The sequence below is a fragment of the Macrobrachium rosenbergii genome, chromosome 47 (assembly GCF_040412425.1).
Source record: "Macrobrachium rosenbergii isolate ZJJX-2024 chromosome 47, ASM4041242v1, whole genome shotgun sequence".
Classification (NCBI taxonomy): Eukaryota; Metazoa; Arthropoda; class Malacostraca; order Decapoda; family Palaemonidae; genus Macrobrachium; species Macrobrachium rosenbergii.
Window position 1 is genome coordinate 45,644,800 of NC_089787.1, and position 16,804 is coordinate 45,661,603.

The 16,804-nt window shown below is 40.6% G+C and overlaps 1 protein-coding gene across 4 annotated transcripts in view; it reads left to right on the forward strand.

Moving 5' to 3' along the window:
* LOC136830825 (mucosa-associated lymphoid tissue lymphoma translocation protein 1-like) overlaps window positions 1-16,804 on the forward strand; it is a 255,412-nt gene that overhangs the window by 168,543 nt on the left and 70,065 nt on the right. The window lies entirely within an intron of this gene.

The window sequence follows — 16,804 nt, forward strand, 5'->3', positions numbered from 1 at the left end:
ATAGTAACTGAAGCTTCATTCAAATTTTTAACCCATTTCTGGGAAGTCTTGCAGCGTTGTTTTCATCACTACCATTTCTTCTTCATTATTTCATGTTTTCATTTTCCTCAAACCTCTGAATATTTATTAAAATTAAAGTAGTTTTTGAAAGTTTTCTCACAGGCTGGTCTTCTTTGGAGTGAGTTTGAATATTGATGGAGTAAAATTTTTGTCATTATTATTATTATTATTATTATTATTATTATTATTATTATTGTTATTATTATTATTATTATTATTATTATTATTATTATTATTATTATTATTTAGAAGATTAAACTTATTCATATGGAACAAGCCCACAGGGGCTTTGACTTGAAATTCAAGCTTCCAAAGAATATAGTGTTCATTAGTGAGTAAGAGGAGGTAAAGAGAAATGCAGAAAGAAGAGATCCCACGTATTGGAAAAGAAAAAAAAATTATAAATTAACAAATAGATAAAAATATATTGAAATGCAAGGAGAATAGTATTAGGGTAGTAATGCATTGCACCTTAGGCTGAACTTCTGAAGTTCCAATTGCACGACATCCTCTGGGAGGCTGTTCCACAGTCCAACTGTGTGAGGAATAGAGGACCTCTGGAACTGAGAAGTTCAACAATGAGGCACATTTACTGCATATTGGTGCTGCTATTCAGCAAATCTGGTTGCTCTTGGCAGATAAAGGGGATCAGGACAGATCTTTCACATTCACAATTGATCCCTGATACCCTTTATCTGCCAAGAGCTACCAGATTCGCTGAACAGCAGCACCAATATGCAGTAAATGTTCCTTTCTGTCGAACTTCTCAGTTCCAGAGGTCCTTTATTCCTCACACAGTTGGACTGTGGAACAGCCTCCCAGAGGATGTCGTGCAATTGGAACTAAAGAGTTCAAGCTAAGGTGCAATGCATTACTACCCTAATACTATTCTCCTTGCATTTCAATACAGCTCTAACTTTTGTACGGCATTTGCTGTAACTTTCAGTAGATGTTTCTCAAAAGTTAGATGTGAGTCAAAGGTTACGCATAGAATAGTTAAAACTTCAGACTCATTCAGCAAAGTTCCATCCACCTGAAGGGGAGGATGGGATGGGAAATCTGTACGAGATTTGCTAGTCAATAGTATTTTTGTTTAACTGGAGTTCAGCCTTATACCCCACCAGTCCACGTCCCGATTGAGGCTGAGGGTAGCTTCATTTCTTATAAGTGATGACTTTACTACACACATAAGTGTTGCATCATTGGCATTCTGAACAATCTTGTTTTCCAGGCCAACAACCATGTCACTTGTATACACTAAAAATAACAGTGGACCAGAACACTGCCCTGTGGAATGCCAGACACAATAGGTCTTGGTTCACTAAAGATCCCATCCACAGCAACTCGCTGCTGCCCATTAGTAAGGAAATCTTGAAGTAATGCTAAAGCATATCCACCCACTCCAAGATCCTGAAGTTTATAAATAAGTGCCTTGTGATTTACTAAATTGAAACCAGCACTAAAATCTATCTTAATTACTCTGCACTCAAAACTGTCATCAGGGTTCCTAGCAAATGGCATGTCAAGTCTAAAAGAGCATCGCAGGTACCTAGCTGCTTCTTATGTGCATATTGACTATCAACTAACAGTCCTTTAGATTCATCATACTTATAAAGTGGCTTAAAAATAAGTTTTTCAGCAACTTTGTAGAGCACAGCGAGAATAGGAAGTGCCCAGTAGTTACTGCAGTCTGCAGATATGCCACTCTTTGGAACAGACACTGTATTACTAAGCTTGTGCTCATCCGCAAAGATACTACATTGAGAAAAATCTATAGAATCTAGTAAATTTGGGAGACAACACTAGAAACTTTTTTTTCATAAAACAAGGTTGGAAACCATCAGGATCTTCTCCACCCTAGCTATCAAGATTATCCAGAATTTTCTTAACATCCCTTGAGTGAAATGCAAATTTTGTGAGATGTTCTAGAGATAGTAATCTGTAATGCAGTTGTTCCATCATAACCAGACATAAAAGGAAATATTGTAAAGTAACTGTTCAATATCTGTCTAAATCTCCTTTTTTGTTAGATTTTCTCCCACTGTTATATGCAAAATTCCTGTTTATCAACCATTCCATGATCTTAGTTTTGCCCAGTTAATGTATCCTGATTAGTTCCTTGTTTTAACACTCCTTAGTATTGATATTTTCACACTTGGTTTGCTCTTTTGTTATCTCAAACTTATCATCGTAAGTGTTATTACTGAATTTTTAACTTTTACCACTAGATGTCATTCTTGTGTGTGTCATCCTATCATCAGTTTAGCACTTTTGTTCTCTTAAATCTTGTATTCCAGATCCTAGTATGAATTTATGGAAACATTGTTCATTTAGTGCAGAGCATATACAGTACTTTTAAAATTTTTTATACATTTTGATCATCCTCTGCATTCAAATGTTCCCAGACTGTATCATGTAGTACTAGATATGCAGTTAATTATAATACAGTAGTCTTGTCTTTTCTGTTGTGAAGTTCAGTACCAGAGAGTTTTCTATAAATTTACATTGTTTATGATCAGATTATGGAATGACCTTTCTAGTCATGTGCTAAATTACTGGGACTTCGGATGCGTGTACTGTTTGAAAATGCTTTCTTGTTAAACAGGCTCACATGAGCCACATTTCATTATTTTTGGCTTTATATATATATATTTTTTATTTGTTGGCTTTATATAAATATTTTTTATTTGTTATTTCTCTTGATGTAATTTATTCTTTACTGCTGTATGTATATTTGCATAGTGGGGTTTTTCTTAGTAGACCCCTTAGCCCTGTGGTACAGTAATAGCATGCTGATGTACAGCTATGCTCTTAAGTGATACGACATGATTGCAAAGGATTGTGTTCAAAATTCACAAACTGGCAACCTAACATGCTCCTTGTTTATCTATTATTTCAATGTGAAAACACGATTATTTCATGCAATAAGGGCATAATATGTTTCATAACAGAGAAGTTTGTCATATACTGTATTCCAAAACTGTAAGAAAATATTACATGTTGCCAAATTTTGGAAAAACAGTTATGAAACATTTTTAACTTTCATTCACTCATCACTGATGCATTTGACAAAAAAAAGTCATCATCAAACCTAAGTTCAGATGTTAGAATAATAAAAATAAAATGAAAAATTTATCATAATATTAATATGCATTGCCTCTGATGCAACCATAAATTTTGAAAAAATGTAAATAAGTAAATACGAAAGTATTACTATAGCTAGAACACATCCACTGATATCAATGGGTGAGTGGAACTTGTGTGATGCAACCATTAGAGTGGCGGTGCAGCATGAACCACCTGGAACATAGGTCTACGATGAGTAGCGACAATGAAATTACTGTATCTTGACAACGGTTTATTATATATTTGTTAGAGGAATATTTGGAATCACATAAAAGTAAAATGATTTAAGGTATATTTCTTAACCACTTCAAAAATTATGGCTTACTAGCAAATATTCGCTTATGCAATTATTCTTTTGTTAAGGCCAAGATTTTGTTCCTGGAAATAGGTGTGTCAGATTTCTTTACTTACTATAAATACATTACACTTAGCATTCATATCTCTGTATTAACAATTTCTGGTCAGAAAGCATATGAAGTTAGCTATACATTCTTGCACTTCAGGTTACCTTATGAATGAATAAATTATACACCAAAAGAAAATAATATTTTAAGCCAGTTAACCCTTAAACACCTATTTGACGTATCATATGTCGACTAAAATTGTCTGTTGGGTGCAGGTGGGGACGTGCCGTCACGTCGACTACAAAAAAATTTCAACCTTCGGTCAATCCTTTGACTCGACCGAAATGGTCGAAAAATGCAATTATAAGCTAAAACTCTTACATTCTAGTAATATTCAAGCATGTACCTTCATTTTGCAACAAACTGGAAGTCTCTAGCACAATATTTCGATTTATGGTGAATTTCTGAAAAAAAATTTTTTCCTTACATCTGCGTCATGATAACTCAGCCGAACATCTCAGAAATTCTTTTGTCATGTTGTCGTAATGTTTGCATCGTTTTACATTAGTCGTTACATAAACTTTTATATATGAAAATGTGCACAATTTCATGTAGAATACAACAGAAAATAGCTCATGGTTGTAGCTTTTATCAGTTTTGAAATATTTTCACATAAATCATGATAATTGCCAAAATTTCAACCTTCGGTCAACTTTAACTCGACCGAAATGGTAAAAACGCAATTGTAAGCTAAAACTCTTACATTCTAGTAATATTCAATCGTTTACCTTCATTTAGCAATAAATTGGAAGTCTCTAGCACAATATTTCGATTTATGGTGAATTTTTAAAAAACATTTTCCTTACGTCTCGCGCTGGTAACTCGGCGAACATCTCAGAAATTCTTTCGTCTCGTTGTCGTAATGTTTGCACTGTTTTATATTAGTCGTTACATAAAGTTTTATATATGAAAATGTGCGCAATTTTATGTACAATACAACAAAAAATAACTCATGGTTGTAGCTTTTATCAATTTTGAAATATTTTCATATAAATCACGATAAATAGAAAAAATTCGACTTTTGGTCAACTTTAACTCGACCGAAATGGTCGAAAACTGCGCTTGTAAGCTAAAACACTTACAGTCTAGTAATATTCAATCAATTAGCTTCATTTCTCAACAAACGGGAAGTCTCTAGCACAATATTTCGATTTATGGTGAATTTTTGAAAAAAACATTTTCTTTCGTCCACACGTTATGCATTCATGCATCATTTTGTGATAATATTTTCTCGGTGTTGCTTTGATCGTTTTAAAATTTGTTATATACCAAAATCATCGCAATTTAGTGTACAATACAACTAAAAAAAATTAACTCATGAGCTTTAACCGTTTTGCTTACAGCGCGATTTGTATACAATTATATACGATTTTTTTTTTTCGCTGTCATATATTCCAATATTTATATATGATAATGATATTTTTTTCATTTCTGATGGTTGCATACTAAACTTCAGGCAATGACAAAAAAATGAGCCAAAATGAACTCTTAATCTTAAAAACTAAGCGTGCTGTGATTTTTGAAAAAACTTTTTTTCAGCTTTGGCGCTAACTCACGAGCATGCGGCATACGGGAGACGTTTTTGTAAATAGGGCTTCGGCGTTAAAGGGTTAAAAACATGTGTTCCATAGGCCTTGATATTACTGACAGATACAGTATTTTGATTAATAGCCATCTTCTCCTTATAATTAAAATCATCATCATCTTTTATTCTTCAAAGAACAGGTAATCTCTACAAATAAATTCTTTAATAACAGAGATCACATCTCAGAAGTCGTAGGTTATTTTTTTAGGCTTGCAAATCATTTTGCAATATACAGGCAGCTTGAACAAAGAAAACTTGTAGTTCATATTCCTATTTTTGAAAATGTTATGACTATTGAGCTTATTAGGTCTGCTGTTATAATGCTTCAGAGGTAGTTACGTTGACCAGCCTGTGGAGCATGTTAAGCGTGCTGTCATTGACGGCACCGCTAACCTTATCATCCCGTGCTTTGCATTAAACAATGGAACAAAAAAAAACAGTTCAAATCACACAGGTTACAAATTATACCAGTGTATAAAAGGGATCATATTTATATACAGTAACAATAGGGAAAATAGTGCTAGCTGTGAATTCGCAAACTTGTGAACATGTATGACATTGGAAATAAAAAAAAAGTTTAACACTACTTGGCAATGTTGTGTTGAGTCTGAGATTTTGAACGTTACAAAAAGAACCAATTTGCCTCAGATTTGAGAATGATGGTACTTAAGGACCCATTAATTAGTAAGTTTTCTTTTATATGTTTCACTCCCCAAACCTAGACTAATAGACATCAGAAGCAGTATTAAGCCAAGGGCTCACAGGTATAACATTTACGTAACTGGTTTCTGGATCTGGCCTGACTTGGTGGCAAGTTGCTCTATCAAATGAAGTGGATAGTATTCATTTTTCTATTATTAACGTCAGTTTAACAATTGGTTAAGATAGATGTACAGATAGAAGTGACTTTTTGTAGGTAGGGATTTCCAGCTTTATAAAAGTTTATCCTTGTTCAACCATATCAGATAATTCTTTTTGAGAGCCTGTTTTTCTTTCTTTCCCTTATAATATTCTTGAAGAGTCTGAGTATTGTTGTTGTTTATACTAATTTATAAAAAAGTGTCTCATCTCTCCCAGTTCTCCAGAAGAAAACTTAAATTCATAGCTATTTCTCTTAACTAGGGTGTATTGAAAATTTTTCTTCCTTATTTTCCTTCCTTACTGCCACTTGAGACTCTAGGTAACCGTCAACCCCACAATCTAGTTATTATTATGGATCACAGCAGCTTATTTTAAGTTGAATATTAACATCAGGTGGTAAATTATTTTACAGTTACTGAGATTGTACCACCTCCTTGTAAAAATAAGAAATGAAGTAAATAAAATGCTGCAAAATTTCAATTGGAATAAAACTAGCATTGTATTAAGAAGTCATTTTTTGTCTTTAACACACTAAGCCATTTTCGACCTAAAATAGAGGAAAAACACCAAAATATAACTTTTTTATACTAGTAAAATACAAATCAAAGAAAGGTCACACTCGAGAATAATTTTTTATAAACTACGTTGCCATAAAAAAAAACACACTGCTCAGAAAAAATAAAGTAACTAAAAACTAATACAATTCAGTGAATTACAATAGCCAATAAAACTATGAAAAAACAAACTCAAGACGAGAGAAATATAAGACACCAAATAAAACACAGGACCAAGAAACATTAAAAAAACAAACAAAAAGAAAAATTACACAATACAGACAGTCTCTGGGTTACAACGGGCTCAGCTTATGACACTTTTCAATTATATTCTTAAAAATGCTAACAACGCCGATCTGACGGAAGAAATGTGGCTCCAGAATGGTCTGATTTAGAGGTTTTCCTTTTAAAACTCAATATAAATGCAGGATACATTGTTTTCAAGACACTCAAAGGATTAAAAGTAAGGTTTTCGTATGATTTTTGACAGTATTTTGGACGACACCAGTCCGACACTGATCAGAAGAAATATGCATCCAAAACAGCAGAATGGTCAATATTTGGAGGATTTTTATTATGAAAAAACTCAATAGTAAAAATGCAGGATTCTTTGTTTTCAGGACACCCAAAGGATTAAAAGTAAGGTTTTCTTACAATTCTTGATGGTAATATTTCGGATGACTCGGTCCAATATACGACGGAAGAAAATTCACATTCGTTGATTTTTTCATAGAGTAATCTTCACTAATTACTGATTATTTTATTTTCATGACTAAATACATTTTCTATGATAAAAAGTGATTTGCTAATTTTAAAATATTAATATTAGGGTAACCACAGCAAAGTATCGAAAAAAGTTAATTAAAATCCTGTGAAATTATAAAACTGCTTACCGTTGTAATTGCTTCATTCAACCTCTCTCTCTCTCTCTCTCTCTCTCTCTCTCTCTCTCTCTCTCTCTCTCTCTCTTTAGTTCCTCGTTGGGCAAGTCGGTAGAGTTGTTGGCTAGCACTCGCTAGGCCTGAGTTCGAGTCTCCGGCTGGCTAATGAAGAATTAGAGGAATTTATTTCTAGTGATAGAAATTCATTTCTTGCTATAATGTGGTTCGGATTCCACAATAAGCTGTAGGTCCTGTTGCTAGGTAACCAATTGGTTTTTAGCCACGTAAAATAAGTCTAATCCTTCGGGCCAGCCCTAGGAGAGCTGTTAATCAGCTCAGTGGTCTGGTTAAACTAAGATATACTTAACTATTTTTTCTCTCTCCTCTCTCTCCTTGAATAATTCACGAATAATTTCACTCCCTTGAGATTTAAGTAAGGCCAACTGCCCATGTCTCTCTCTCTCTCTCTGTACTGCATATATCCTTACAAGAAATATGGATTACTGTAAACATAAAAATATACTAAAATCCCATCATCGGTTGTGTGACAATTTTACAATTTTTTTTATTACTCTGACATAGGCTACAATATCAGCTCGAGGATTAGTACCCAATAACAGAGCTTGTAGCAACCCCTCTCCATGGCAATCGCTATTGGCCAGAAAAGATGACAGTAGCCAATAACAACTTGTAACAACCCCCTCCTCCCCTCTTGCCCTCCCTTGGTGACATGCTATTGTGGCAGGAAGGGTGGGATTACAACCAATCTAAAGCTTGTACCTCCACAGGCTTTGCATACACTAAGGGGTGAAGTATTATTTCTCTCTCTCTCTCTCTCTCTCTCTCTCTCTCTCTCTCTCTCTCTCTCTCTCTCTCTCTCTCTCTCTCTCTCTCTCTCTCTCTCTCTCTCTGAGATAAGAGAGCGAGAGAGAATGACGGCACAAGAATTTTTTAACATCTGTATGGTAAATAAATGACTTACCTAATAATAACTGCTAATTGTCAAATATTAATAAGATTAAATAATAATATTAATAATAATAATATACTGTAATTACAACATTTATGCATTTTTAAAGTAATTTATTTCAATTTTTAAACAAAGAAATATCACACTCTGTCTCTTGCCCAAATTTTTAAAACTGTGGGGAAGGATGGAACTGTCAGATATGTCAAATTACTTGACATTTCTGACCAAGGGTAGAAGATCAATTTATCTCTCTCTCTCTCTCTCTCTCTCTCTCTCTCTCTCTCTCTCTCTCTCTCTCTCTCTCTCTCTCTCTCTCTCTCTCTCTCTCTCTCTCTCAAAGGTAGAATAAGAAATGGATGGATGTATTATAAAGGGATTTTGACAAAGGAAAAATCTATTTCTGAGGAAGGTCCCGTGTCACCCGGTGAAATTCATTACAGTAATTCTAGGTATAATAATGCTAGATATACCAGAGAGAAAAAGAGCTTTCAGGAAAGCTGGGGTTACTACCCCCCAGTCGGCGTCTTCTAGGAGGCGTCGGTATAAGAAGGGTGAGTGAAATGCCACTACCACGGAAACATACTCGAAGATCTCTCATATCAAAACCCGGAACAAGAGTGGTGAGCCGTTACAGCCCCTACACTCAGCACCATGGGACCCGGCGACACCAAGCACTACCTCATTCCAAACATAGCACTAACCAGACTTGGCATGTGTGCAAGTAGGAAGTGCCATTGATCAGGGAGGTCACCCGGGTGACACGGGTTCCTCAGAAGTAGATTTTTCCTTTGTCAAAATCCACTACGAGTTCAGTCGTGTCGATGAAATAGTGATAGAGAATCATGCCAAGACTGCAACTACAAGGAAAAGGTAATCTGAAGAAAAAGGCAAAATTACTGCGAAAATAATTTTTAATCAAGTAATCTCTTTCATGTAGCAAGAATACTAAATCTAAGGCACATCAAAAACTTAATACTATGAAGCATTAAGGAAGTCCCGACACGACGGAAGAAGCTAAAATCTTAAAGTACTTAAAAACAGAATTGAAACATGAAATGTGCAAAGATAATTGCAAATACAACCTTAAAACTATACCACGCCAAACCAGGCTAAACACGTAGAGACAAGATCAATGAAAATTAACATATACAGGAGAACATATACATATATCTATAGAATTACATGGAACGAAATAAAAACAAGTCAGTACCCCACAAGAAAAAACAATCATAACATGTCAGATTACACTTTTCCATCAGCAGATACAAGATACATCAATATGGAAGGATAGGATAGGATATGATTAGTTAAGGTGGGAGATGACACTTCCCACAGCTATGGTGAAAAATTTCAGGGCTTGACGATTTTAAATAGTGGCGTTTAAACACTAGAGGTGATTTCCAACCCGTGAATTTGGATAATTCATGAAGTCCATATTATGAAAGTAATTAATGGAAGTAGCAACTGCTCGAATATCATGAACCTTGGAGCTGGTCTGGGTTGGCCTGTTTAATGAGCCACCGTTTGTTGTCTTATAGCATTCAGTGAAAAGTACCTTACCTCTGATAAAAAAAGAGGACCCGACTTACTCTGTGAGTTCAAAAGGTAAGATTTAAGTGTATAAACTGGACATAAAGACTGGTCTTGAGGAAGGGGCACCACCTTCCAAGGAGACCATCTGTCCTGTGGGTCTTAGTTAGCTAAAAATCTAGGGTCAGGGGAAAGGAGGACCTCTCAGGCAGGAGGAAGTTCACAAAATTATCACCTCTAGTGAGCCGACAGTTCTGAGATTCTAGCACCTGAAGCCCAAGCTAATCAAAAATAAAGTCTTCCTTAACAGATCCTGATAAGAGCAATGAAAGTTATCAACTCTGATGCCTTTAACCCAAGGACGTCATTGAGAAACCACGTAACAGAATGTGGGCGTGATGCTGGTCTCAGACGAGCGCATGCTCTGGGGATAGATGAAAAATAGGAGATGTAGGTCGATTTTAAAGCATTAAAGAAATACTTTCTTCAATGCTGACTTGACTGTGGTAATGATGGCCGGAGCAAGGCCTTTTCAAACAGTGATCTAAAGAAAAGAAACTCCTAAATTAGTCGTCATGATTTTGGCTTCAGATGCTTTCCAGGAAGGAGGCTAATTTTTGACTGCTGGAGTCATACTGTCTAAGTAGAATCTCTTTTATCTGATTCCTAAAAACAGTGTTTTGACAGGGTCAATGTTCGCTCCTTTTTGGGCTGCGAATTTTATAAAGTCCATAAAACTAGGGCATTCTGAATTCTTGAGGAAGCTGACACAGTCTTGGTTTGTACTGTCTGGGTCAGAATGGGCTTGGGAATCAGAGACTCCATTAATCCCAGTTCCTGAAAGAAGAGGAACCAATTATCATACGACCAATAGGGGGCTACTAGGGCTAGTTGACCTTCCAGATGTCCTGAGTTTGTGTAATACTTTCAACGTAAGTTATTGGAGGAACAGATAGAATTTTCTCACAGTGTTCCAATCTACTGTCATTGCGTCTGTGGCGTGCGCCTGAGGGTCAGGTGGAACGCATAACGAGAGCTTGAAGTTGCTCTCCGTCGCGAACAGATCCACTTGGAGGCCGGAACCCGGCAAATCCATTTGAAAGATTCCACGTCCAGGACCACTCCGTCTCCAGCGAATTGGCCCTGGACAGAATCGCCACCACGTTCATTGCCGCTGGGTGGGTGGCTGACGAATTGCCAACCGTGCTTGTTCGCCAGGAAGATAGCAACCATTACTTGGTTTATACCGACCTGATTTGGGCCGCCCCTGTTGATGCAATGAACTACCACTGCGCTGTCAACACCGGCAGCCTGATATGAATCCGGTTGGGGCGGATTTTCTTCAGAGTTAGAAAGACCGCCATAACTTCCAGGGTATTTATATATGGAACCTGCTGAAACATTGTGGACCCACGTTCCTTGTACTTTCTGTTTTGGTGAATATCCCCCCCAGCCCGGCAGGCGTCTGTGTGAACAACTAGTGCGGAGGAAATTGAAGCGGAACTGTTTTGGACAGGCCTCTGACTGTGGTCCAAGGCGCCCAGTCTTGTCTTTAAGATTAGAGAATAGAGGAGACCTTGTCTCTGCAGGCTTGACATTGGCGCCGACTCCATACACTCTGTTTATGTCTTTTAATTGCTTTTAAGAGCAGGTCCGTCCCACTGAGGGCAAATTGAAGCCAAGGACTCTTTCTTGGGATCGGCGGGATGCGATTGATTTTCGAGAAATTTCCTGGTGAGAGATGCTACCTCTTTCCTCTTGGGAGGCAGGAGAGATGCGCGTGTGAGAGGACAGATCACACTGGAGACCCAGCCACGCAAACCGGGACTCGGAGTCAAAGCGGGACTTCTCTCTGTTCAGTTGAAAACCTAACGACTCCAGGAAATTGATGACTATGGACGTAGCCTTCTGACACTCCGGAACTGTTGGTGCCCAAATTATCCAATCGTCTAGGTACGCTGCTAGGGATATCCCTTGAGACCAGAGTTGTTGCACTGCCGTGTCGCCAGCTTGGTAGATACCCTGGGGCGCAATGTTTTTGAACCGAAGGGCATGACCCTGAAGGAGTAGGCTTGATTCCCGAGTCTGAAACCGAGGAACTGAGAGAAGTTCAGCGCCAATCGGAACGTGATAATAAAGCGTCTGAAAAGATCGATAGAGGTGAGTGCGGCTCCGCGCGGAAGTAGAGTCGTACCTGAGCTACCGTAAGCATGCGAAATTTGTCTCATTTTATGTAGAGATTTAGGTAGCGACAGATCCAGGATCACTCTTTGCTGATGGTCTTTTTGGGAACAGTGAATAACCTGCCTTGAAACTTTAGGTGCCTTACTTTCTTTATTGCTTGTTTGTTAAGAGCAATTCTGTCTGCATCCTGTAGGATTGATGTGGGTGGCTGGTAAAATCTAGTTAGAGGAGGAGGTTCTTGATCAGCTCCATCTGGTCAACTGGACTGTGCTGTGTGCCCAAAGGGCTGAAAGGTCGTGGTCCCTGAACCAGTACAGGCGACCACCTACCTGGGTTCTCAGTGGGAGGAGCGGGTTTATTCCCTACCACGTCAGGCCTTCCCCTTGGGGTGGTAGGCTTTCCTCTATGAGGACTCTGCCTCTTCCCCCTTGCGACCCCTATTAAGGCCGTGAGTATCACGGCCCTCATATGAAGGGTTGTGCGCTGGCGAAAAGCCACATGCGAAGAGTGCAGCTGGTTGGACCAGCACACTGTTGGGGTGAGCCTTGGAGGTGGAGGCTGAGCTACTGCGAGAGACCGGGATGGCTTGAACTACCGCCTGATGGTGGGGCCTCTTATGCCTCTGAAGCGTTTGCCTCCTCATCTGGGGGCGGCGGATTCTGGGGTCTTGCGCTTATAGGCAGAAATGCCGCGAGCGCAGACTCTGGTTGGCCCTTGTAGCCTCGGCCATAACATTTGTGACCTCCTCTTCTGGGAAGAGGTTAGGTCCCCAGATCGAGCTCTTAACGAGCTTGTTAGGCTCGTGGCGGATAGTAGCATCGGCGAAGATGAATTTCCTGCATTCCAGTCTGGCCATGATAAACTCGAACAGGTCAGACTGAAAGCCAGCTGCGGGACTTAGCCAAAACCTGAAAGAATGGCTCGTCCACGCGGGAGGCGGCAGTATTGCGCTTCCGTGGGCGAGGCGGAGTTCAGGACCGAATTCTTAGTCAGACATCATTTCGCCTTCAACAAGATTCCGGCCTTGAGGCTGCTCACTGGTGCGAGGAAGCACAGGGTCCAGCTTCCCGACAGTGAAAGTGGACGGGGCGTCCACCCAGAACTCATCACTTCCTGGGAATACCAGGGAAGTGGGGTCTATTTCCCTCAGCTGTAGTAGCGGATTGCCTTCAGCCGCCTTTCGGGCCGTAGCCAGGCGACTTTGTCAAGCAAGGGTGGGCAGGTTGTCTCCCGGGGCGAACGGCAAAAGTTGCCCTTGAGAGAAAAGTCAACCGTATTTTCTGCCTGCCACTCCGTCAGAGTGCGCAGGAGAGCCGACTGAGCTTGGTCCCTAGGGACGATGACAGTCTCCCTAGGAACCTTATCTGACCGAATCCATGCTTCCTCCGTAAGCCTCACGAAGCCTGGGTAAGGGGGCAAGAGATCGGGGGGGAAGAACTCCAATTCCTCCAACCGTCTCGTGCCAAGACCTTCAACCGTGAGCTTGCCATCATGTTGGATGGCCCTAGTGCCAACGCCAGAGGTGACATCGAGCAGTGAGAGGTCGCTGTGTGGGGATAACATACTGTGGTCGGCTGGGGTGGGAGCCATTCCGCCAGTATGTTATCATGACTATTAACTTCTCAGAATTTTACTAAATCTAAGTATCTAGGTCCTCTGAACTTCCTAAAAAGTTGATTTGCAAAGGCCTCTGCGTCAGCAGGTTGGCGAGAGGGCTTGGTTTTGCAGCCCTCTTACTCGCGCCTTTGCGGAGGAACCAGACTTGCTCGGGCTGGGGAAGGGCGATGCCTTCTTGGAGAAGGCAGGACATAGCCCTTCGCCTTCCATGAAGTCTTCAACTTCAACTTGGGGATAGCAGACGGGCTCTATCACCCAGGAGAAGACTTCACAAAACCTGCAGAAGGAAGAAACAGATGAAGCGGGAGTCAAAGAGGGGCCCTTTAACAACTCACCTCACCACTTACCCACCTGGTACCTTAGGTGTTCATCGGTTCCAGGTTTAAGTCCAGGCGGCTACATCCTCGGACCTCAGTAGAGGATATCACTTGGGGTGGCTGGGTCGCATCGGTTGCTGGATGATAGGGGTGGCAAGATCTTCCAGGCACTGCGGCGCCGCCCGTCTTGGGGGTAGAGCAGGTCCACTCAACTGGCGTCGGGGCGTGAGGCACCAAGCGGAACATTCTGCAAACCCAGCCACCCGAGCCGGAGGGATTCCAAAGGCGAACTTCTTGGAAGATTCGTCCGCCTGTAAAGGTAACAATTAGCTAGAGCGAAAAAACAGTCAGGAACCCCGTAAACAATATACAATATGAGGCGTAAAAGCGGAAAGACTGTCACTGACTCATCTGGGCAGTTGCACAGGCGAAGCAAACCTCACAACCATCGGGGTGCCAAACAACCAGGTCGTCAAGTCGGACCGCACAACCAGCGTGGGTCCGGCACACTACGTGACCGTAGGGTTGTTGGAGGGAGGCGGTACACCCCGGCTCCTCACAGCGAACAGTCTGTAAGTAGAAAAGTACATGAACCTACCACCCTAAGCAATCTAAAGCCGGCAAGGCCGGGAAACTCAACTACAACCGGAATACTCGGCGGAGAAGAACTCCCTTGCTTATCATAAACTGGGCCAATAAGCTCTAAATTACACAGAGTTGAAGGTAAAAGCTTTCAGACCCCGAAGTACTCCGGGGAATGAAGGAATGAGAAACCAGGAACTAACCATAAGGGCTGCCAGTAAAAATAATGGCGGGCCAGATTGTAGGACAGGACTCATTATATATAATATAAGGAGAGTACTCCTGTAGATAAACAGGCGCTTATCTAAATATGAGTCAAAAATAACAATAACAAGTGATGGTAAATACTCGGAGACCGGAGGATCCGCTCCCCCTTATATAATGTAAATCCTTCGCACTTACTTCCCGCGGAGAGAAACAAGGCGGGCAAAATGCTCGTATATTTCATAACATAAGCCCGAACATTATATTTTCACCTATCACGTAACCAGCGGGAGAGCGAGAGGGTGTGGGATAGTGTCTCGAACACGTTCGAACGGCAGACCACCAACCCCAACACAGCGATGCTAGGGACTGTATGGGAGGAGTAGATCCACTCTACCAAAGGAGAGTCCTGAACCTCGGACGCCATCTGGCGTCACCAGTAGAGCAAGGCTTGGAGGGGGTGGAGTAAGGAGAGGGTAGGCTACCAGAAGGGAACAAGAAGACAGGAGAAGCATATCCACCCGCTCAGCTGCACCTTACCTCAAGAATAATGAAACTTGGAGGGTAGCCCCTGCTACTGGAAGCCTACGGCGACTCCTTCCTAGGGCGAAGCCTAATAGGGACTAACCTAGTATAGGCTAGGAAAAGGGAGGAGTGCAGATGGGAGAAGCAACAGGGAGAGAATTTTGTGCCGAGTAGCCGGGATGTTAGAAGGGAGCAAGGGGCGACAGCCACAGAGGAAACAGTCCAAAACTCTATTCCCCAAATGAAGGAAAGAGAGAGGCAAGGGGCTCACTCTGCCCACCGAAAAACGACCCGGAGAAACAGCAACTAAAACTCCCTCAACCTGATGATCTCACACCCAGGGCAAGGGGATGGAAACAAACAAGCCCTACTCCACAAAATAGCCCATCACGCATAAAAAAAAAAAAAAAAAAAAATGGAACCAAAATGTGCTCAGCCAGTCGTAGCCTACCTCGAAGCGGTTAGATCTGAGCTGCCGCCACGGAGGTAAACAACAAAATAAATAAAATAAATAAGATAAATAAAGAGCACCATCTCCAGAATAAAATAAATTAGCCTGCTTGAGACCAAAAGTAATAAGGAACCCAACCTGGGGTACCTGGGCAGGGCATCACCTAACAAAGGCGATAGGCCAATGGCTTGTAATTTCGTACAAAACAAAAGGGGAGCCACATGAGAACCACCAGGGAAGGAACCAAGGGGTAAAAATCTGTCTATAGCAATGAGGAGACAGCTCAACCGAGAAAGAACTGAAGAAGTGCCTGCATGATGGAAAGCATGAGCTGGCGGGGGCCGTGGCGTCATAAAAGATCTCAATATTTATGAAAATCTGAGACCGTAACAGCCAAGAAATAGAACAAAACCCACAAAGATGGTACTTAGCAGATGGTAAAGCTGCTCGATGCCATCATCAGATGAAAAAATCCAAATTAAAGGAAGGCAAGCACACAAAAAATGGATGCAGTCACGTGCTAGAAAATGGAATGTAGTAGGTGGCGCTACAGTGTGCCGACCTGGCGGGTGTTAGTGTAGGGCTGTGGTTCACCGCTCTGTTCAGGGTTTTGATAAAGGAGAGATCTTTCGGTATGTTTCGTGGTAGTGGTATTTCACTCACCCTTCTTTATACCGACGTCTTCCTAGAGAAGAGAGCGGCTCGACTGAGTTAATAACCCCAGCTTTCCTGAAAGCTCTTTTTCTCTGGTATATCTAGCATTATTATACCTAGAAATTCGTGCTGTAATGGAATTTCACCGGCTGACACAGGACTGAACTCAGAAAATAGATACTTAGTTCAGCCCTTCATTCTCTCAGGAAATGATACTGCTAATTTGAGTCTCTTCACCTATGCACACTGTTTGTGTGTGTGTGTTCATAGTGTTTTAAAAATGCGTAGTAAAGTTAGTA